At 57.1% G+C, this 22500-nt stretch overlaps 1 long non-coding RNA gene across 2 annotated transcripts; it reads left to right on the forward strand.

Moving 5' to 3' along the window:
* Positions 1-11219: 11219 nt before the first annotated feature.
* LOC131277716 (uncharacterized) lies at positions 11220-14404 on the forward strand. Of its 2 annotated transcripts, XR_009184826.2 has the most exons (5): positions 11220-11358; positions 11457-11539; positions 12934-13014; positions 13456-13546; positions 14168-14404. It is a non-coding gene; the product is annotated as an uncharacterized lncRNA (long non-coding RNA). The 2 variants fall into 2 exon arrangements; XR_009184825.2 differs by lacking the exon at positions 11220-11358 and having other exon boundaries at positions 11415-11539.
* The last annotated feature ends 8096 nt before the right edge of the window (positions 14405-22500 follow it).

Genomic DNA, 22500 nt, shown 5'->3' on the forward strand with positions numbered 1-22500 from the left:
CCGTACCCCTATTCCAGAACAACGGAAAGACCGGCAGGAGGCCCGCGACGGAACCGTTGGCGAGAGGAGGAGCCTGTGTCCGAGGAGACTGCTTCCGCTTTGGCCCAGCCGCCCCTCGTCGTGGATGTGCGGCCTGAGGGCGACCGCGTCTCGGCCGTCGGATTTGTCTGGGCCCCTTTCGGGTCGACCGGATGATCGGCCGGGGTGGGGGTCGAGAGTGAGTGGGTGCTTGAGGCCGACGCTCACCCTCGAGAATGCTACCTACCGGGACCGCTGCGGTGATGGTCGTCGTCACCGCCGCCGCCGCCGCCGCCGTCGTCCTCGTCGTCGTCGTCGTCGTCGTCGTCGTCCTCGTCCTCGTCCTCGTCCTCGTCCTCGTCCTCGTCGCCGCCCTCGTCCTCGTCCTCGTCCTCGTCCTCGTCCTCGTCGTCGTCCTCGTCCTCGTCCTCGTCCTCGTCGCCGCCCTCGTCCTCGTCCTCGTCCTCGTCGTCCTCGTCGTCGTCGTCGTCGTCGTCGTCCTCGTCCTCGTCCTCGTCGCCGCCCTCGTCCTCGTCCTCGTCGTCGTCGTCGTCCTCGTCCTCGTCCTCGTCCTCGTCCTCGTCGCCGCCCTCGTCCTCGTCCTCGTCCTCGTCGTCCTCGTCGTCGCCGTCGTCGCCGTCGCCGTCGTCCTCGTCGCCGCCGCCGCCGTCCTCGTCCTCGTCCTCGTCCTCGTCGTCCTCGTCCTCGTCCTCGTCCTCGTCGTCGTCGTCGTCGTCGCCGTCGTCGTCGTCCTCGTCGCCGCCGCCGCCGTCCTCGTCCTCGTCCTCGTCCTCGTCGTCCTCCTCCTCGTCCTCCTGCCGACAGACCGGATAGAGCCTCTGGTGATCTGAGACGGTGTCTCTCGACCTTCTTGTCATCGATGTGTCCGAATAAAATAGAGACCTCTGTCCGTCCGAGACGAGGGCCGTGCTTGGGGCGTGTCGGCCCTCCTGGGCTGCCGCGACGTCGGGCGGCGGAACGCATGAGGTACGTGCTTAAAAGTGATGCCGTGGCTACGGATACTCTGGAACGGTTCCCTCTCCTTTCTTGTTTTTAGGTAGGAGACATCTTGTGCCCGATACCACGAGGACTCCGGTCTCAGAGAGACAGGCCAGTGGGGCGCTACGACACGGTCGGTGGATGGAAAGACCCGTGGCTCGTGATGGAGGAGATACGGCTGGATCTCCCGAGAGATTTAAACGCTCGGTTTGGATGCACGGTCCGAGTGGGAGATGTGCGTTCTTTGGCTCGTGTGTATCGTCGTGCGTGTGAGTGTGTATCTGCCCCGCCTTTTTTTTTTTATTCATTTTTTAAAAAAATATCACATTCAAAAAATATGAAGTCCCGTTCAACCCCACCGCCCCCGCCCACCACTCACCCCACAGCAACACTCTCTCCCATCATCATGACACATCCATTGCATTTGGTAAGTACATCTCTGGGCATCGCTGCACCTCATGGTCAATGGTCCACATCATAGACCATACTCTCCCACGTTCCATCCAGTGGGCCCTGGGTGGGGGGGGGGGGGGGGGCGGAATCTACAATGTCCCGTAATTGTCCGTGCCATGCCTTTTTGCCTCTTTCGAGATGGAGCTCTGCGGATTTTTTTCCCCTCCTTTTTTTTCCCCTTTAGGATGTATTCATCTCTCTCTCTCTCTCTCTCTCTCTCTCTCTCTCTCTCTCTCTCTCTCTCTCTCTCTCCCTCCCCCTCCCCCCTCCCTCTCCCCCTCCCCTCCCCCTCCCCCACTTCCCTCCACCTCCACCCCCACCCCGGTCACGTGCTCACTCCTGTCCGTTTCGCCGGCTGTCCTTCTGTGTCTGCTTCTGTTCTCGTCGTTGGCGCCGGGGATCCATGCCTCCCTTCCGTCGCGTCGTTTTCCTGCGTTGGCTCTCCGTGTGCGTGGTGCCGCTCCTGCGTGGACCGTCCTTTTCGTGCGGGGCGGCTCTCCTTACGGGGCGTGCTCCTCGCACGTGAGGTGTCCCTGCGTGGGGGCTGTCCTGTCCCCACGTGGCACTGCCTGGGCCGAGAGGTCCTGGGTTTGAACCCTGGACGTCCCGGACGGCAGGCGGATGCTCTGTCGGTCAAGCTGTGTCCGCTTCGCTTCCCTTTTTTCTAGTTCTTCAAGTACCTTTACTTAACCACGTTCAGACAGGGCCCACTGGAATACTCGCCCGGGTCGACTCTCATTTCCTTTTGATTTTTTTTCATTTTCTTTATCTTATTTTCTTGACTGACTTCGCCCCACCCTCCCGTTGTTGTCTGCGCTCGCGTCTGTTCGTCTGCCCTTTTTCTTCGGGAGGCGCTGGGAACCGAGCCCGGGACCGACGATGTCGGACGGGAGTGCCTCCTCGCTTGAGCCGCCTCTCCTCTGGCACTGGGTGATTTTTTTAAAAAACCTTTTTAAAGATCGATGGACAGACGGATGGACGGACGGACGGACGGACGGACGGACGGATGGATGGAAGGATGGATGGATGGACGGATGGACGAATGGATAGATGGAAGGATGGATGGATGGATGGAAGGATGGATGGATGGATCGATGGATCGATGGATGGATCGATGGATGGATCGATCGATCGATCGATCGATTTAATTCCACTGCTCTCTGAGCCCTCCCCCTGGGCCCTGCTGTTTTTGCTGTCTGTATCCACTCGCTGTGTGTGTCTTCTGTATCTATTTCTCATTTCGGTCTTCACTTCTCATTTTTTTCTCCTCTAGGATTCACTGTGATTCGATCTTCGGGACCTCTGATGTGGGGACAGGTTCCTTGTGAGCTGTGCCACCTCGGTTCCTGGTTACTGCTCTGCTTCGTCTCCGCTCTCCCCTTCGGCTCTCTCTCGTCGTGTCGTCGCCTTGCTGCGTGACTCGCTTCCGTGGGCGCTGGCTCGCCGCGCTTCCTCTTCTTCTTTTTCACCCGGGGGGGGTGGCGGGGGGCACGGGGATCGGCCCCAGGGCCTCCCATACCGCACGGTAGGTGGGAGCCCTGTCCCTTGGGCCACGTCCGCTCCCCTGTTCGGGCCTCTTTTTCTTTCTTTTAATGTGGTGGTGCGGTTTTCCGGATACGAGTGCTTGACGTCGTTGGTTGAGTTTGTTCCTGACTCTTTGAATTTTATCCGTCTCGTTTTATTTTCACCGTTCTCTTGATGCTTTTCGATACTTTCATGGATAGGATCTTCATTTCTAGACTCTCCTCCGTGTCTCTCTCTCCTGTCTTTTCTTTTCAGGCTGTAGCACACCCTTTAGTATTTCTGGAAGATCTGCTGTCTTGCTTAGAAATTCCCTCGGTTTCGGTTTCTCTGCGAATAGTCTCATCGCACCCTCCTTCTGGAGAGATGGCCATGCCAGATAGAACGCTCTCAGCTGGAAGTTTTTCTCTTCTAGTATCTTAACTGTATCCTACCGCTGTGGCCTCTGGCTTATGCGGTTTCTGATGAGGGATCGGCACTTCCTCTTATCGGGTGTCCCTCCTACGTTGGGCGTTGCTTTTCTCTCGCCGTTCTCTGGATTCTCTCTTTGTCTTTTGGCATTTGACGTTCTGACCGGTCGGCATCCCGGGGTTGGTCTGTTCGGATTTTTTCGGATGGGAGTAGGTTGTGCTTCTTAGACGTGGATATGGCTGTGTCCTTCGATAGGGTTGGGAGATGGTCTACCGTTATTTCCTCACGTACTCCTTCTGCCCCTTTTTCCCTTCTCTTCTCCTTCTGGGATGCCCGTGCGTTGGCATGCCTTTCCCTGCCGGTTAGTTCCCCGAGACCTTGTTTGATTTTTTCCATTCTTTTCTTCGCCCGTTCTTCTGTGCGTTCGCTTTTGGAGGCCGTTTCTTCAAGCTCACCCATCCTTTCTCCTGCCTCCTCGAATCTGCTGTTCTAGCATTCCGATGTTTTCTTTCGTTTCATCGATCGCACCTTTCTTTCCCATAACGTCTGCTATTTTTCGACGTGCGCTCTCACATTCTTCTCTGTGTTTGTCCGGTGTCTTCTCGATGTCTTTCATCTGTTCAGGGGAAGCGGATTTGGCCCGATGGATGGGGCATCCGCCTACCACGTGGGAGGCCCGAGGTTCAAACCCGGGGCCTCCTGACCCGTGTGACGAGCCGGCCCACGTGCGGCGCTGATGCACGCGAGGGGTGCCGTGCCACGTGGGGGTGTCCCCCGTGTGGGGGAGCCCCGCGCTTGAGGAGTGCGCCCTGTGAGGAGAGCCGCCCGGTGTGAATAAAGTGCGGCCTGCCCAGGAATGGCGCCACGCCACGCACGTGTGGCGAGATGATGCGATGAGAAAAGCGACACGGGTTCCCGCAGACGAGGAAAGCGACATGGGTTCCCACAGAAGAACACACGTCGAATGAACACAGAGAGCAGACAACTGGCGGGGGGGGGGGGGGGGGGGCGGGGAATGGGAGAGAAATAAATAGAAAGAAAGAAAGAAAGAAAGAATAAATAAATGAATGAATGAATAAATATCCTTACTCTATTTAGCCGTCTCATTGAATTTATTACGGACGTTTGTTTGAAAACCTGTGATTAGTTGTCTTGACTCCTTTTTGCCATCTGGGGCCTATCTTGTTCCTTTTGCTGGGCCGCAGTTAAATCCACACCGTCCCCCGGTGTGGATTGTGACTTTGGCTTGGTGTCTCGCCGTCTGGCTTACTCGTGTATTTACTCCGGGTGCGCTTTTTCTCTTCAGTGGAGGGCGTTCTGCCCTTTCTCCCTTGCCGGTTGTGCGGTAGGAGCCGAGGATGGAGCCGGCGCCACGAGCCGTGGAGACTCAAGCTGCGCTCGTTGCCCCGGGGGACCGCCGAAGCTTCTCCCGGGTTTCTCCCCTGTCGGGGCTCGGGACCGAATCGCAGCTGTGTGCGATAATCTGGGTCTCCCGCGGGCCGCAGTCGTCCAGAGAGGCTGACGAGGCTTCGTGCCCCTTTCTCCCTTACCGAGGGTGGGGAGGGAGCCACGGGTGTGGGTGGCGAACTGTGCGGCACGGGTCCGAGATGACCGCCGTTGCCCCGGTAGGCTTCCGGTTATCCGGTCTGTGCTGGCCAGAGGTGCCTGCGGTGACCTGGCTGGGCTGCCTCGGGGCCCGCGGGCATCCTAGGCGGCCATCCTAGGAGGCCGAAGCCTAGGCTAGGACCGTAGTCCGAGCTGAATGAAAGGAACCGTTTCCTACCGCCGTGTGATTTTCAGTCGTCCCGGCCTCTCCTCCTACCGGGGGAGGAGTCGAAACGGTGGCTGCCGACTCGGACGGATTCACGCCCTAGCCGTTCCTGGGGTTACGGCTTAGCCGGCTGAGCCTGCTGATCGGTAGCTGACACCGGTGGCCGACCGTCTCCTCCTCCCCTGTTTTTGGGAAACGGTGCTTCCGATTCCAGCCACGGGGACGGCTCCCGAGGTGGCTCGTGCCTCCGGTGGAGGACGGGCGCCGGCCTCCGTGGCACGGCACGTGCCGCCTACGGGGTCTCCTCCAACGATGGGCGGTCTCCTCCTTCCGTTCCTTCGGGTACGTGGCGGGATGCTCTTCTGGTGTCCTGGAGTCCCCAGACAGGTGCTTCGGATAGTTCCACAGAGCGCTGGGGGTTTACTGACTGCCCTAGAGCAGGACCTGACTCCAGGAGCTCCTTATCCTGCCACCATCTTGCCGGCTGTCCTGCACCTTCGTTTTTAACCTGGTTCCATTTGCCACGGTGCCTCGGAATTCGATGGCTCCCTCCCTCCCTCCCTAGTGCGCGCGTGTACGGAAGAAGAATAAAAATAATCCTTAAAAAAAAAAAAAAAACAACCAAACCCGTGGGGGGGGGGGGGGGGGGGATTGGCAGCCGACGGCTCTCTTTCATGGGCTGTTGTCGGAGTCAGTGACCCGAGGGTATCGGGAACGAAAGACAAAGAAGGATTGGGTTCAGGGGATCTGAGAGCATTGATTTTTCAAGCTCATCAGACAACTTCATTGAGTCGAGGGGCTAGTATATATACCCCTAACATACGTGACATTCAGCATAAAATCAAGTTACCTATTGCCCTTACCTTGTTCTATAGTAACTAGTGCTTGATGAACACCAATAAACTTTACTGGAACTATTATTATAAAAATCAGTAACTATACTCATAAATCTTGTTACTCAGGTCGTTCCATTCTATACGTTATTGTTCCGCCTGTCGGTGTTCTTTCCCAGCCATGATTGTGATCCGCACCGATAATCATAAGGGACAGCTTGACTCGGTGGTCAAGGAAGTAACTTGCTTCCATGGAAACAACATGCCTTTGTTTCCCACAGGCTGTCGCCACCCTCTACGCTCCCGGGGCTGAGAGAGAACGGTGGGTCGGAAAGGCGACCTCGCCGCCGCGGTACGTGGGGCCCTCCGCGTTAGCTGTCTGCCGTATGTACCTCAGATGGGAGAGACAGAGCGATCCCGGTTTCAGAAACGGGGCCGTGAGAGCCACGAAAGAAACAGAGACTTGGCGAGCAGAGAGCCGGGCTTTCCGAGGTCCCCCATCTGAAAGGTGCCAGAACTGGCTGAGAAAAGCTTCCTTGGAGAAACGCACCTCGGCAAAGGAGTTACTAGCCCAGAGGGAATAGGAGAAGGTCGGGGAGTATTTCACAGAGGGCCCTGCCGTGTGTGAAGAGCCACGGCCAGGATTGCCGGTTGGACGCCGCCGAACTCTTCCGCCGCCGGTGCCCGGGTGCTTCTGACTGAGCTCCCGACCGTGCGTCCGAGACTGGTGAGCGCTCGGCGCTTGGCAGGAGACGATGGACTGGAGTGGAGCGGAAAATGAACGTGGGGATCCTGAAATCTCCGTTGAAAGTATAGACTATAATAAAATAAAATAAAAAATACTCGGCCGGCGCCACACCGAAACCTACGTGGGCAGATTTTTTTTTTTTTAATTTAAAAAGTTTTTGTAGGTACCCCCCCCCCCCGATTCTGCACGTGTGCGTGATTGTTTTATGAGTTTACAACTTCTCCCTGTCATAAGAAATACATATTTAAAAAATAATAACGGTGGGTTGGGGGAAAAACACACCAAATGTAAGATAACGACTATAGTTAGTCGTTACTGCTAACTATAGTCGTTAGTGCTAGTGACCATACTTACTCGTAGCATGGTTACTTTTCCCCCCTGACCGGTACGGTTGCAAGACAGTAAGCGTGCACATGTCCCTGGCCTGCATGACCCTGGACCCCTCTTCCCGGGTCCCTCAGTCCACCTCTCCCCCCCCACACCCCCCACCCCCGTTCGCTCCGCCTCTTGGCATGCAGGCCTCAGCTGGCCCACACACGTCCAAAATCTTCCCAAGTCCCCACCGAGTAACCTCCCCTCCCCCCCCCCCCCCCCCCCCGCCATGCCACCTTACAGATCAGATCGGAACCTGAAACTGACCCCCAAGAAGCCTGAGTGTGTGTGTGGGGGGGAAGGGGGGCCTGTGTCCCACCGGGTGGTCGTCCCTGCTTGCTCACCATGCTTATCAAGGATAAGATGAGAGCTAACCCGGCCTTACACTCTCTTTTAAAATTTACAATTTCTTTCCATCTATTTCCTATTTCATTTTACAATTTTTCGATACGGAACAGGTCTTCCTTAACCGTTAAAGTCATGGATGGGACGCGTTGGTTAGACGCTACGGTCTGTGAATTTATCTCAATAAACCTGCTTAGCAGACAAATAAAGAACCGTGCCAGAGTAGCCGAGTAGGCGGTGGATGTGTGGGGGGGGGCCCAGTGGGCCCAATAGGCCGGGATAGGCGGGATCCGTGACTGAGCTGAGAACCCCTCGGGTCCTGCTTGTGTCTCCGCCTGCTCCCCAGCCTGGCTGAGAGTCGGGGGTGGGGTGGGCGGGGAGGGGGAACTTGGTTGACGGGAGGGCTTTCCCTGTTAAAAAGAAAAAGGGCCCACGACTGTGTCAAAGACGTCCTCCCTGGGGATGAACTCTGGGTCTAGCCTCTCTGAAACCCCCAAACCCCCAAAGAAATGGTCTCCCCATGGCCTCTTCTCATCTTGCCCAGCAAAGACGGCCTCACGAATTGTGTGCCAGCGGCCATCTGCCTTGGAGGTTTAGGCCAGCTGTACTGGGTGTGGTGTCTCTCTCCTTTTCTATGTAAATAGAGGAGGGCCTCGCCCTCGTAGCCTTCTCACCGGTTACCAAAAGTATTGCCTCTTCCCACCCACCCCCACTCCTCCCCGAGCTCAGAGGGGCGAATCAGGCCCTCACAAGACTCAGCAATCCTTTCTCTTTGTGGTTTCCTTGTTGTTGTTGTTGTTGTTGTTGTTTTCATCCCCCCATCTGTTGCTGCACGTGTTAATTTTTTCCAGTCTTTGGCGACCCAGAACAAAGCCGCTTCAACATCCGTGGGCAGGCTAGTGCGTGAAAAGAATTTCAATTCCCTAGAGAAAATAGGTAGAAGTGCGTTTACAGGGTCATTTGGTAAGTTTATAAGAAAGGGACACCGTCTTCCAATGGGACGGTATGGTTTTGTTCTGCATTCACGTGAGCAGTGTTCTCCACTCATGCCACTATTAAGCATTCTCTCTCCCTCTTTTTTTCCCTTTAAACTAGTCTCCTACTTCTATCAAACCTAACCTGGCCTTCCATTCACTTCACGATTTTACAATTAAGGCCGTATTAACAGCTTTTTAAAAAGCCATCGACTACCCAGTTTGGCCAGTTCATACGGTGGTTTGTGAGTATATCTCAATAAAACCGCTGAATAAAGAAAGAAAGAATTGTGCAAGTACAGCCAGAAAGCGCCGCTGTGTACAGTAGGGGAAACGGAGCGATGGAGAGGGGAGGCCCTTCCTTGTCCGTTTGTTTCTCTGTTGTCTTTGGGTTCGGGCCGCGCCGGGGAGCCCCGGGGTGGAGGCGGGGCGAGCCGGCTCTCCCCGCCGCTTTTACCGGGGCCCCGCAACGGACACCTTCTCTGGCGCTCTCGGCGTGGGTGGGGGCAGGCGGGGGGGGGGGGGGGGGCAGGGGGAAGGGGAGGCTGGGCTCTGGTTTCGGGGCGGGCGGGGAGCGGGGGTGGGGGGGGTGGGGGGGGCAAGGGGGCGGCTGGGCTCTGCCCTCCGGACGGGCGGGTGGAGGGAAGCGGGGAAGGGGGAGGCTGGGCTCTGCCTTCCGGACGGGCGGGTGGGAGGGGGGAAGGGGCGGCAGGGCTCTGCCTTCCGGACGGGCGGGTGGGGGGAAGGGGTCGGCTGGGCTCTGCCCTCGGGACGGGCGGGATTGGGCCCGCCGGGGTGGGGGGAGGGTCTCGGTGGCTGGGCCCGGCCGAGAGAGGGCGGGCCTCGGTGGCCGGGGCGAGAGGGGGCGGGTCGCCCTTGCAGGACTGGGAGGTGGTGGGGCCGCGGGGCCCGGGCGGGCCTTCCGCGTGCGTGCACTGGGGTGGGGGTGGGGCAGGGGTCTGCGCAGGAGGAGGAGAGCGGGCGCGCGGGCAGGCCCCGCGGCCGACCGGGCCGGTCCGAGCCGCACGGGCTTCACGGGCCGGCCGTCAATCACGGCTCCCGGGAAGTGCGGGTGCAAAGCTCTACTTTCGTTTCCTGATGGGCCGCGGCCCTGCCTTCTGCAGCCGCGGCCTGTGCCATTTTGTGCTCCCGCCGGCAGTGCCTGTGGGTTCACGTCCTCCCCAGCACTTGTTTTAACGCACACACGCACACACGCACACACGCACACACGCACTGTGTGTGTGTGTGTGTGCGCGCGCGCGCGCGCTGTTTTAATCTCAGCCCTTCTAATGGGTGTGAAGCGGTGGAGGGCTGGGTTCTCTCTCTTTCTCCAAATATTTGTAATTCTGTTCATGTCACTGAGTCATGCTCTTGTCTCATAAGACCCTGCCTGGGTCCGAGGGTGGTCTCAGTGACAGGCCGGCCTCACCTCATGAGAGACCAACTGAACCGTGCTCTTGTGTGCGTTTTCTTCTTCCCCCTTGCTGAGAGCGTTGGTGCGACTCAGGTGGTTCTGGGACTGGCTCCTCAGTCTGAGACTGTGGGTTTCTTTCAGTAAAAGTGTTATTTTTGGCCGGGTTGTGGCAAAATGTTTCAATTTGTAAACAATGGTGGGAGGGGGTGATGTTTTGCCCTCTGAGCCTGGCAGAGCAGCGGCCCAAACTTCCCAAGTCATTGCTCCTGAATGTGACTTTTGTGAGGGACACGATTCTATCGAGGTGATCGATTCCATTCGACGTGATAAAACACATCTACGAGAAACCTCAGGGTGGCATGATGGGTCATGGAGAAAGTCTGAATACTTTCCAGCTTAGATTGGGAACAAGGGAAAGCCGTCTTCTCTCACTGTTCTTATGCGATGCAGTATTAGAAGTTCTTCCCAGTTCTGTAGGACTGTAGAGCTAGAAAAGGAAGCGAAATGTGTACAGACTGCAATGAAATAAAATGGGCTTCCTATTTATTTGCATATGACATGAGCACCTATGTAGAAAATGGCAGGGACTCTAGGAAGATACTGATACGGGAGTTTGGCAGATGCTCATGCAGGATAGAAGAAACACAGAAAACAAAATTCCATTTCCGTGTGTCGGCAATGGACACTGAACGCGGGCACACCGAAGTAAACAATAACAAAAGCAAGCAAGTAATTTTGAAGGGTGGATGCTTCGATCCACGGTGGTGTATACATACCGTGGAATACTAACCGGCAATAAAAAGGAATGAAGTGCTGATAGACCATCGGCTTGGAGAAATCTGCAGAGAATTATGCCTAGGGAGAACGGCCGATATCGAAAAGTTATAATTCTGTGTGTGACGTTCTTAAAATGAACCAAAAAAGGGAGGGGAGAGGGGGATCGGAAAACGGGTTAATTGTCGTCAGAGGCAGATGGATGGGAGGTCCTGAGTAGGGAGTGCCGTGGGATAAGAGGATGATGGAATTTTTTGGCGTCTCAGCTCTATCGATGCTAACATTCCGGTTGGACTACAGTTTTTGCAAAACATCACTGTGGTGGGAATCGAATGTCAGTCACACTCGTAGCGAGCGTAGAAAGTTCGCAGACTGAAAAAACTATTCAGAGGTTCGGTTTTTCAAATTGCTAGGCATTTCTGGTGCAGCTTTTTAAAAAAATTTTTTTTTATTAAAGTTAATAATTCTATCTATTTTTTTTAAAGGGGCTTCAGATGACATAAATGTTACCTAAAGAATATAAGGGAGTCCCATATGCCCCCCTCCCTCCCCGCCCACGCTTTCCCACGTTAACCACGGCCTACCTTTGTGTGGTCGCTACGGTTGGTTGTGACGATTGGCGAGCCCATATCGGAGCGGTGCGACTGACCGTGGATGGCCGTTGACGTGGCACTTTATGCTCTGTTCCGTGACGATTTGGTTGAGTTGTGACAGAAGAGACCGAGGTCTGTTTCCGTCCCTGTGATGCCGTGCGGGACGAATCCGGTGTCCCAAAGATGCCCCCTTATGACACCTACCTACTCTTCCCTCTCCCGTCCCTCAGAACCTCTGGTGGACACTGCCTCTTTGTTGGCGATCAGAGTTCTTCTGTTGCAAGAATCATCATAAATCTATAGTCGGATGGCAGTAAGTCTACTCTAGCCCATCGTTCCTTCCCCAATCCGGAGCATGTGGGTGGGGGCTTAATCCCACAGGGGCAGACGGATGGAGCTCTCTCACTTGCAGTGACAGACACTTTGTGTTCCTTGGGACGGTCGGTAGTTGCCCATCATCGTCTCCTCGTTAGTTTCCCCGGCCGAGCCCGATGCACTGGAGAGCAGGTGCTGCGACTCTGCTGAGTTTCAGGGCCCGCCCGACTGGCACACGGACGGCCCGAAGGTTTACGTCTCTGGGACATATGTTGACCGAGTATGGTGCGCAAAACTAAAAGGGGCGGAAGAGCCATGTGTAGAGAACCCCTCAGCGAGCCTCATGCCGCTTTACCCTGGGGAGCATAAATTCCAAAGGAAGGCCCAGGCCCACGGACAGGGTGCCAGATTCCTGAACGGTCTACCCTGCTTATGGTTTCTGGGTGTCTCTAGAGCCCCTGGGAGCCCCGCTTTTTCTTTTTCTTTTTTTAAGTCTGGGTGTTTTTTCCTGCCCTTTTTTCTTTCTTCTTTTTTTTTTAATATTTATTTTTTTATTTCTCTCCCCCCACCCCACCCCCACCCCGGTTGTCTGTTCTCTGTGTCTATTTGCTGAGTCTTCTTTTTTGTTCGCTTCTGTTGTTGTCAGCGGCACGGAAATCTGTTTCTTTCTGTGGCGTCATCTTGTTGTGTCAGCTCTCCGTGTGTGCGCCGCCATTCCTAGGCGGGCTGCACTTTCTTTTGTGCTGGGCGGCTCTCCTCACGGGGCACACTCCTTGCGTGCGGGGCTCCCCTACACGGGGGACACCCCTGCTTGCGCAGGGCACTCCTTGCGTGCATCAGCACTGCGCATGGGCCAGCTCCACACAGGTCAAGGAGGCCCGGGGTTTGAACCACGCACCTCCCATGCGGTAGACGGATGCCCTAACCACTGGGCCAAGTCCGCCGCCTTTTCTGCCCTTGATGGCCTCCCTCCCCAAGGCCCTAGGAAGTGGGTCTGCAACCCATTACCGGGCCCAGAGCCCAGTTGCTTTGTTTTTGTTTTAGTTTTTTTAAAAATTTCTTTGTCTTTATCTTTTTTTAATGTTACATTAAAAAAATAGGAGGTCCCCATATATTCCCCCCACCCCCCTCACCCTACTGCTGCCATAACAACCACCTCCTCCATCACGGTGGGACCTTCATCGCGCTCGGCGAATACATCTCTGAGCGAGCGCTGCCGCGCCCCATGGTCAATGGTCCCCGTTACAGTTTACGCTCTTCCCCCGGTCCACCCAGTGGGCCACGGGAGGACATACACTGTCCGGTGACTGTCCCTGCAGTACCACCCGAGAGAACTCCAAGTCCTGAAAATGCCCCCACATCACGTCTCTTCTTCCCACTCCCCACCCTCAGCAGCTACCGTGGCCACTCTCTCCATCTCGATGCTACGTTGACTTCCATTCCTAATCACCATAGTTCCAGAACAGAAGCTCAGTAAGTGCACGCTAACCCATGCTCTATTCCTCCATTCCGTGGGCCCCGGGATGGTTATGTCCACTCCACCTCTGTATCGAGAGGGTGCTTAGATGCCCCTTGGATGATGGACGCAATTCTCCTGTTTGCAGTTGTTGGCACTCTTGGCTCCCTGGTGTGGTGGTTGACCTCCTTCACGTCCCTGTGGGAGCCCCGCTATTGGAGGCGACGATTAGTGTGGCGGGCCTGCTGACACTTGCCTTACAGTAACCTCTGGAACCAACTCCGGGACGCGACTTTGAAATCTCTTAGCCCTAAGACCTCATTTGTATTTGCAAAATCTGATGATCGGTCTTCTGTCAGTGTCTTCCTAAAAATTAAGTGTGTGCTTTTAATCGAGGAGGGCGGGAGAGGAGATATAATTTTGGCCACTTCATTTTTCTTCCATGCTTTCTTATGCAGACTTCGTGAATGAAAGCGATCCATCTGGGTCAATCGTGATTTAGCCTGAGTCCTGCCAGAAAGAGGCTGAGCATCTCTGCCTCCGAACACTGTGAGTTGGCCTGTGGTTATCTGTGGCAATTCGTTCCCATAGGGTGTGAGGAATTCCCAAGCAGGAATCTGATGACCCGTCGAGAATGAGGGCCTCCGCGGAAATTAAATAGCTAAGCCCATCGTTTATTTCATTCCTGGACAGTATGATGTCCGATCGGTACAGCTGTAGGAACAAAATGATCATCACGTTATAATTAATTTCTTTACATCGATAAACGTTTGCTGCTATCCTGAGTTGGAAACTGAGGCATAGTGGTCTCGCAAAGAGAGACGTGCTGTTTCCATGGCTACCATGGCTACGCTCGCCCCCTCCCCCCGGAGGAATGTGGTCATTAAGAGTTCCGGGCAAACAGGATGAAGCTGTGAATGGCTGAAAGAAAAGATGAGCAGATCTACTTCGGAGTTAGGTGGAATGCTTGGACTTTGTACCTTGAGATAAAGATTTTTTGAGTTCCTTAGATCGTGAGTAATGCTATTAGTGAACTGCATACTTGTTCTCCCGCAGCCTGGGCTATATAGAAAGCCCCTTGTAAACAATGAAGATGTCTGAGGAGTCTCTACTCCCAGACCCCCGGATCCCAGCCCTCTTCTCTTCTCTTTCTCTTTGTTTCATTCCCAGTACCCTTCGTGCCCAAATCTCCAACAATCCTGTTTATTGCTGATCACGGATGATGTGAAGTCTCTCAGCTGGCCTTACAGGCTCTTTTAAAATGTACAGTTTCTTTCCACCTACGTTCCAATGTTTTTTTTTTTTTGTTTTTGTTTTTGTTTTTTAAATTTTACCGTAAGGGTCTTTTTAGCAGGTTTAAAAAAAATAAAAATAAAAATAAAAGACGTCGATGGTGCTCTTTGGCTAGACCCTATGGTATATGGATATATCTCAGGAAAACGGCTTAATAAACAAATAAAGAGCTGTGCCAGAACAGCCAAAGCGGCACCGGACAGATCCGATCGGCTGGGGTCTGTGACTGAATTCAGAGCCCCTCAGGTCCTGCCTATAGCTCCAACAGGCATTGCTGAAAGTTGGGGGAGGGGGGGAGGGGGAAAAAGGGGGCCTTTTTTTTAGGGGAGGGGTTTCCCTTTAAAAAAAAAAAAGGGGGGGGTGTCCATGACTGTGTCAAAGATGTCCTCCCTGGGGATGAACTCTGGGTCTAGCCTCTCTGAAACCGCAAAGAAATGCTCTCTCCCATGGCCTCTTCTCTCATCTTTCCCAGCAAAGACGGGGCCTCACGGATTGTGTGCCAGTGGGCATCTGCCTTGGAGGTTTAGGTCAGCTGTGCTGGGTGTGGCACCCACCCCTCTCCTTTTCTATGTAAATAGAGGAGGGCCTTGCAGTTTTCAGGTTACCTTGGCATTGCCTCTCCCCTCCCCCCAACCCAACCCCAGGTTGCGAGGAGTGACACAGGCCCTCATATTACTCAGCGATCTTTTCTCCCCGCGCGTGTGTCTGTGTGTGTGTGGGGTGTGTTTTCCCATCTGTTGATGAACACGTTAATTTTTTCCAGTCTTTGGGGACCCAGGAAAAAAACCTGCCTTGATACTTGTGTGCAGGATACTGTGTGAAAATCGTTTCAATTCACTTGAGTAACTAGGTAGAAGTGTGTTTACAGGGTCACGTTGGTAAGTTGATAAGAAAAGGTCACCGCCTTCCGATGTGGTTGTATGGTTTTGTTTTGCATTCACGCGAGCAGTGCTCTCCATTCATGCCACTCTTTGGCATTCTCCCTCTCTCCCTCTGTCCCTCTCTGCCCCCCTCACCCCTCTCTCCCTCTCTCCTTTTCTCCCTCTCTCCCCTCCACCCCTCTCCCCCCTCTCAAAGCTAGTCTCCTAATACTATGAAATCAAACCTGGCCTTCTGCCCTCTTTTAAAATGTGTGTGTTCTTTCAAACTATCATCTATGCCACTTTACGAGTTGACAATAAAGGTCTTATCAGGAACTTTTAAAAAGCCATCGATGACAGACTTTGGCTAGATCGTACGGGGTGTGACTACATCTCACTCAAAGTGCTGAATAAACAAATAAACCGTGGTGCGGGAGGAGCCAGAAAGAGCAGCTGTGTCCAACAAGGGACGGCCCCTGCCCGAGAGACTGAGAGGGGAGGCATTTCCTTGTTCGCTGGCTTGTGTGTTTGTCTGTTTTTTGCTTTTCATCAGTAGTACAGAAATCACAAAAATGCCTTAATAGTGATCGCAGTGATGAACGCACAACTATGTGTCCGTATCAAACACTGTCGATGGTACACTGTGGATACAGTGGACGCTTTATTAATATGTATCCAGAAACCGATCTGTTTAAATGTAAAACTAGAGTGGGTGAGGGGAACATACACCGACTGTAAGATATGGACTATAGTTGGCAGCCCTATTTTGAAGGTGCTTTTGCACAGTTTCGTAACAGATGGATCACAACCACGCGTGATGTCGGCGGAGGGGTGAGGTATGGGAGGGAGCCCTGGAATCATGTTTTGCATGTTTATTTCATGTCTACAAACTTTTACTCTACACCTAATGTTTGTGTGTGTTTGTGCATGAGTGATGTGCTTCAATAATATATAAAGATGTAAAGACGTGTGCGTGTATATTTTATATACATACGTATATACGTGTGTGTGTGTATATATATATAATAATAATAATAATAATAATTATTATTATTATTATTATTTTTTTTTTAACAAGGAGGGTGGTGATGATGGCCACCAGGTCAACAGGAAGGTTTAGGATTCACCTCTTTCTTTTGAGGCAGGGCTTCCACTTGTTGCTCTTCAAACTTGGAGGCTGTGATCTTGGTTTGTGAAGAGATGGAGGGCTGTACGGTCTGACCTCTGACTGGGGGATTCAGCCCTTTATCTTCATGAACCGTCTCCCCCTGATGTCTGGTGATGTTTCCTGTTAAAAGTCTGCCTCATCTGAATTTCAATGAGCTGTACTGGCTCTTATGGGATCCTTGTTCACATGGTACACCTTCTCCCAGCTCTTTAAAAACAGAACAGAACAGAACAAAACAAAACAAAACAGAAGAAAAAAGAAAAAAGAAAAAAAAGGTAAAGTGAGCCTGGAGAAGGCCCCAAAATCCTGGCAGCAGACCTGACAGTATTTGCCCCGGATGGGACGTGACTCCACGATGTGGCCCTGGGCTTGCTGTTAGTGGGACACTCGGTTGAGCCCAGGCCCGCCAGGTCACTCGAAGAGAGGGGCTCCCCCTCGAAGAGATGTTCTCTAATTGTGTCATCTGGAGAATGCCGTGTAAAGGGAACGGTCCGACCTTTGACTTTTTAAGGCCGGCCTTATCGCTCTGCACGGCGTTCTGAGAGTCACCCAAGGAGTCGTGTGCATCGGTAGTTTGTGGCCTGCTCTGAATGGCTTTTCTTTTTTCTTTTTGGCAGATGCCCGTTTCACGGGTGGGAAGGAATGTGGGTGTCTTTAAACAGCGAGTAAAAAACCACAAGCCGTTGGGGAGAGGGCAATAGAGAAATAAAAGTAAATCTTAAAAAGAATAAATAAGGAAATAAAGGACACGTGGATCGTGTCCGTTTCGGGGTTACAGCCGAGAAAGCTGATAGGAACATTCGTGTTTTTTGTCGTTGTCATTGTCATTGTCGTCGTCGTCGTTTTCTGGGTGCGAGTTTTAATTTCTGGCGTAGATACCCAGAACGGCAGCCCCCATCCCCGACGGTACTGACGTTTTCAGGACAGTCTTAGTATGTGTGTTTTCAATGAGACCGTTTTCCAGGGCGGCGGAGGAGGACATGTCCGGGCAGCGCCCGGCCCCGGGGGTGGGGGTGGGGGGCTGGGCCGCGGGGGTGGAGGAGGGGCGGGCCGGCTCTCCACGACGGTCTTCGGGCGCCCCCAGGCGGCCGGCCGCTTTTCTGTGGGCCGGCAAAGTCGAGGGGTCGCCCTTCTCTGGCCTTGCCAGCCTCCTCCTCTGCCGGGAGCCATTTTGTAACCCAGGGCATGATCTTCGCTGCCCTTCTTGGCAGTGTTCTCCATCTATCTTCCTCCCTTCCTCCCCTCCTCCCTTGCTCCCTTCCTCCCCTCCTTCCTCCCCTCCTTCCTCCCTCCCTCTCCCCTCTCCCTCTCCCCTCTCCCTCTCCCCTCTCCCCTCTCCCTCTCCCCCTCCCTGCCCCCCCCGCCCCCACATCTTGCTGCGACACCCAGGGCAAGAGCGGTGACCGTCGGTGTTCTGTGTCTGCGTACGAGACAAACGCGTGCTTTCGAACGAGGGGGACTGGAGGGAGGTCTAGTTTGAGGTGTCCTGTCTCGTCGGACGGACGACGAGTTGGCCCGTGGTTCTCTGCAGTCATTCATTCCGGTGAGAGGTGAAGAATTCCCAGGTCGGGGCCGGATGGAGGACCCAGAGAGCGTGACGGCCTCGGCGGAAGTGAAGTCGCTCCGGCGCCTGTTTGCTTTGGTCTCGGAGAGGACGGCGTCCGACGGCGAGGACCGTCTTATCGGAAGGAGAACGACGTGACCGTCGACGTCCGTGACTTCGGATGTCTTGTGTCCGTCGGTGCTGCTCGGTTGCCGTGCTGTGTCTTTCTTCCTACGGACGATAGGCTGTGGGACCCGGCCCTCCGGTCTCTCTTAAAAGCGACGATGTCTTGTGATCTCCTGTCTGTTTTGCCGAGCGCTGTGACCACGGAGGCCTGATGGATGTGGCCTGTGGGTGGGAGGCTCTTTGTCTCCCTTGACCTAAGCTGCCTGTCCTGACTCGTGGGTGTGGGATGGTGAGGGGCCGCAGCCCGTGCCCTTGGTCACCGTGGCGACGACTCCGGTCCCGGGACACGGTGTGTCGGTGCGAACCCTATAGACTTGAAATGGTCGGGGAAGATGCACCCGGGCCGTCTGAAGCGCGTGCTAGAAGCTTACCTAGGATGTGGAAGATGTCTGCTGATTCGAGCCTCTCGAGAACTGAAACGAAAGGACCCTTTGGCCTTTCCTCTCTGTACGAAAGGGACTCGAAGATCGTGTTCGGGGCTCAGGTTTTCAACAGAAACCTCCCGAGTCCGGCCGTCCGGCCGTCCATCCACCGTTTCTCCTTCTCGAAGCCGTTCCCGAGTCCTGGCCTTTCTATACGCAAATAATTGAACCTCTGTCAGATCCTACAACGTGATGAGTGGCTTAAAGAAAAGAAAAGAGAAAAGGCCCTCGATCGTCCACCTTGGCCAGGCCGTGCCGTCTGTGCCCGTTCCTCCATAGGACGGCTTAGTCGGCAATTGAGCGGTGGTGCCGGAATGGCGAGAAAGAGCGGCTGTGTCCGGCGGTGGGAAACAGGGAGACGGAGAGGGGAGGCGTTTTCCTCGTGTGTCTGTGTTTTGTTTGTTTGTTTGTTTGTTTGTTTGGGTTCGCTTTTGCTTATTATCGGGTCGCGTAGAAGCCACGGAGCTAGGCGATGACGATCGCTCGTGGTGACGGACGCACGACCGTGCGACGATACCGAACGCTGCCGGTCGTACGCTTTGGGTGAATGGGATGTCGTCTCGACACGTCTCGACACGTCTCGACGGACCGGCCAGTGCGTGGGTAGATAGGATTGGATCTCTGGATGTTTTTCTTTCCGATAGGCGAGTAGGGCTCTAGCAGCTCGTTCGGCCTACGGATGGCTTTTCCCTACCGGGTGTTGGCAGGGGCTTTGGCGTGCCATAGGAGAGGGTTTGAGGTTGGGGTGGGGGGGGTGGGGGGGGGGCCCGGGGCCGTGCCCGTGTCCGTGCCCGTGCGTGTGTGTGCTGTGTAAAACAGGGAGGGAGGGAGGAGGGCAGACGGCGTGACATGCTGGGCTAGGGGCGGGCTGGGGGTGCCCGCCGGCGACAGTGCCTTAGGAGAGGCAGTGGGAAGGGGATCGGGTAGGTGGAGGGAGAGACGGGCCCACCCCACCTCGCCGCCCCACCCTGGTCCCTCTCCCTCCAGCCCGGCGGCCTCCCCTCCCCGGTGGGCGGCAGCCGCCAGCAGCGTTCTCTCGGAAACTGCCCCCCGCCCCCCCCCCCCCCCCCCCCCGCTCTGGTTTTCCTCTCCCGTCCGTCTGTCCGTCCACCCGCCGCCATCCATCCCGCCGCCGGTGCTCCGCCTCGGATTCACGGAGGGCTCCCCTGACGCGGCGACATCGGCTCGCCTGACCCTACGTCCCCGTGTCCCCGTCTAAACGCGCAGGCTCTCTCGTGCCCATCTCCCGGGTCGGTCCCCCTCTGTCCGCGTCCCTCCTGCCTGAAGCCGGAGCGGGCGTCTCCGTGTGCTTTGTCGACACGGGTTCCCCCTTCCTTGGGTCGGCCCGGTCGTTCGCGTTCCATCCGTGCCACGCGAGTGCTGTCATCGCTGGGCTCGAGTGCGATCGATCGAGCACCTCGCTCTTTTCTTTTGCCGATTCTCTCCCGAGACCGGACGCGCTGGTTTTACTTTCGCTTTCTCCGCCTGGATATGCTTTCTAGGAGGGGACACGAATTAGGCTCTCTCCTTTCTCCGGCCCCCGCCCCCGTCGCCATCGCCCCGCAGGCATTCTGGGCACGGGCGGGCGGGCCTGCCTCGGAACCGCTCCCCCCTCCCCCCGGCGCCACCGGGTCGTGGTCAGGCCCGGCTCTCCCTCCGCGGTCCCAGTCCGAGGCGGGCCGGGCTGTACGGCGGGAGGACCCTCCCGGCAGAGCACTTGGCCGCCCCGGCCCCCGGCCCCTCCCCGTTCTGGTCGGCGATGGTCGGCGTGGCGGTGCACGCCACGGGCGAGGGGCTGACGGGAGAGGGTGCCTGTGCCGGGTCGGCCCGTGCCCGAGTCCCAGCGCTCGCCCGGGCGGGCCCACCCCCACGCGGTTTTCCTCTTCGGTGCTGCAGCTCGGCGGCCGCCTGCTTAGGGCATTGGCCGTAAGCCCCGGCAAATTCACCGCCTGATGCAGCCCGAGCCCGCGCCCGAGCCCGCGCCCGAGCCCCAGCCCCAGCCCCAGCCCCAGCCCCAGCCCCAGCCCCAGCCCCAGCCCCAGCCCCAGCCCCAGCCCCAGCCCCAGCCCCGGGTCCCCAAGGACCCCAGGGAAAGAAACGGCCCCCATCCCCTTTGGGGTCGGTTTTGGCGGTGGCCGAGGCCTCGGGGCCTGCCCGGATGATCTCCGGCTGGCCCGGCCCGAGCGACGCGTTCCCGAGTGGATCGGCACGGAGCACGGCGACCGGCCGGCCGACCGGCCGGCCGGCCGGCCGGCGGCGCGCCCTTGGCGGCCGGCGACCGCCATCCGTCCCGCTGCCACCCGAGGCCGGTTGTCGGGCGCCGCCTGGTGGCCGCTTTTATGCCGTTGTCCCCGGAGCTCCGGCGAAGCCGGCATGGGAGGGGACCCGGCCGCTGCGACCGCGTCACAGTTCCTGGAGGCCGGCAGCGTTGGCAGGATGGCCCCGCGTCGCCGCTGGGCGCCGTCGTCGCGGCCGCCGGCGGGAGATTGAACCGCCAGAGTTGTAGGCGGGTGGCCCGTGGCTGCCCTCGGGCGGGCGGCCCGAGGCGGGGCTGGCTGCCCGTGTGGGTCGACCAGCACACGCTGGTCTTGGCCACCGCGGCCTCCACCCGGCGCGGGCCACCGCGAGTGGCCGCGATGGGTGGCTCCGCGCTCGGTCGCCGACCGCCTGTGCCCCCCCGGTCGGCGGGTGGGTGGGACTCCCTTCCGAGGATTTTTCCAAGTCCTGCTGCTCCGGAGGCGGGGGCTGGCCCCTGCCGCCTGGGCGAGGCCCGGGGAGGGCGCTTCGGGCCCGGCTGCTGTCCCGGGTGGGTCCCGGTGGGCGGGTGGGCCCCGACCCCCGACAATTTTTCCAAGTCCTGCTGCGGAGGTGGGGAACGGTCCGGGATGTGCGTAGAGAGCGCGGGCGGAGGGAGGGCGACCTGGAGGCCTGCCGCCGGCCTCGACCCCGTCCGCCCCGTTGCCAGTCCCGCCCGTGGCCCGAGGGTGGAGCGGGAGGCGGCTTGGCTGTCCCGCACTGCGGGGCCCCGATCCTTCCCGGTGCCGTCTGAGACCGCTAGTGGGGACCTCCCCGGTGACTGCTTTGGGGCACCTGTCCTGCTGAGGGTACCGAGAGACCCCCGTCACGGAGACTGGGAGCGGTCCTCTGCCCGTGTCGCCCGTGTCCCCCGTGTCCCCGGCCCCCCCCCCCCACTAGGGTCGACCAGATGGCCCCAGGAGCTCCGGGGACATGAGGCTATGGGGTCGTCCTGTGGGCCAGTGGCCGCATGACGCTTCCGGGAGGTCGGTGTGACCAGCGGATTGTCCCTGTGTCAGGGCTTGGTCCGTTTTCCGCCAAAAGTGGGCGTTTTGGGCCGCCAGGTTAGTGGTGACACACTGTCCTCCAGCCAGAGATGGACACTGTGGGCCAGACGGTTGGGACGCCGGATGCGCGCGCGCGCGCGCGTGTGTGTGGCGGGGGGCTCTGGGTTACCGATGGCCCGCTGCCCCGCCCTCCCCTTCCTGCTTGAGCTGAGCCCCGCGCCCTGCCTGCTTGGGTCTGTGCGCGCGCCGGCTCTCACGCTCTCCGAGCGGGGCCGGTCTCCTTCAGTGTGCCGTGGTCTCTGGTCGTCACTGAGGCCTTGCCGAGTCGGCCTTTGTGGTGTTGTGTGTCCCAGGCGATCGATGCGGTGGTGTTGTGCTCTCCCTGGGCCGGGCCTAAGCCGCGCCAGACGAGGGACGGACGTTCCTGGTGAACGGGACCGCTCCCCTCGCTCTGCCCGCGGGCCCCTCGCCTACTCTCCCTGCCTTGCTTGGCTGGTGCTGGGAGTTGGGCAGGGGTGCGGACCTGGCTCTCTGACCGAGTGGCCTTCCCTCACTTGGCCTGTCCTTGGCTTCTGTTTATGTGGGCTCGGTCCCTCTCCGCGGCGGGGAGGGGCCCTCTCGCTGCTGTGGCGCGCGAATGCGCCTCGCCCGGCCCCTCGCGGTGCCCCTGGAGCGCTCCAGGTTGTGCCTCAGGTGCCCGAGGCCGAGCGGCGGTGTTGTTCCCGTTCC

Source organism: Dasypus novemcinctus, unplaced genomic scaffold (assembly GCF_030445035.2).
Source record: "Dasypus novemcinctus isolate mDasNov1 unplaced genomic scaffold, mDasNov1.1.hap2 scaffold_340, whole genome shotgun sequence".
In the NCBI taxonomy this organism is placed as follows: Eukaryota; Metazoa; Chordata; class Mammalia; order Cingulata; family Dasypodidae; genus Dasypus; species Dasypus novemcinctus.